This window comes from Nematolebias whitei, chromosome 15 (genome assembly GCF_014905685.2).
Source record: "Nematolebias whitei isolate Nwh7 chromosome 15, NemWhi1, whole genome shotgun sequence".
NCBI classification, from domain to species: Eukaryota; Metazoa; Chordata; class Actinopteri; order Cyprinodontiformes; family Rivulidae; genus Nematolebias; species Nematolebias whitei.
The window spans coordinates 22133570-22134067 of record NC_056512.1 but is presented as its reverse complement, the minus strand read 5'-3'; the positions used below and the strand labels follow the sequence as shown (position 1 = coordinate 22134067).

General features: G+C 36.9%; 1 protein-coding gene across 1 annotated transcript in view; it reads right to left on the bottom strand.

Moving 5' to 3' along the window:
- LOC119421100 (MICAL-like protein 1) overlaps window positions 1-498 on the bottom strand; it is a 17240-nt gene that overhangs the window by 12794 nt on the left and 3948 nt on the right. The window lies entirely within an intron of this gene.

The window sequence follows — 498 nt, the reverse complement described above, 5'->3', positions numbered from 1 at the left end:
AAGTCACAGTTTTTTGCATAATTTACATGCCCAGTGACTTATACATGGAAGCAAACTTATTTATATTTTTCCCATATTTGTAAATCAATTTTTGGCTGAGATATGATGGTTTTCATTCATTCTGACTGAAAATATTGAACACTACCATTTTCAGCCACTAGATGGCACCAGAGTAGTATGGCACAATTGGCTTGCCATACCAAGCCACCTATCGCCAAATCAGCTTCATTTTGAGCACCGCTCTGGCAAAATGCAGCTAATTTGACCATTGAAGTGCATTTATTAAGTAAAAGTTCAACTGAGACACACCTTTACTATAAAGTCGAGCTAACAAATAATTGTTTTTAGGTGCTTATCGTGTTAAATTTTGAAGAAATGCATAGCAAGTCGTCCCTGTGCGCACACCCGCTTCCACGTATCGACTTTTGAAAATGCAGCTGATTTGACCGTCAAAGTGCATTTATTAAGCAAATGTTAGACTGAGACACACATTTATTA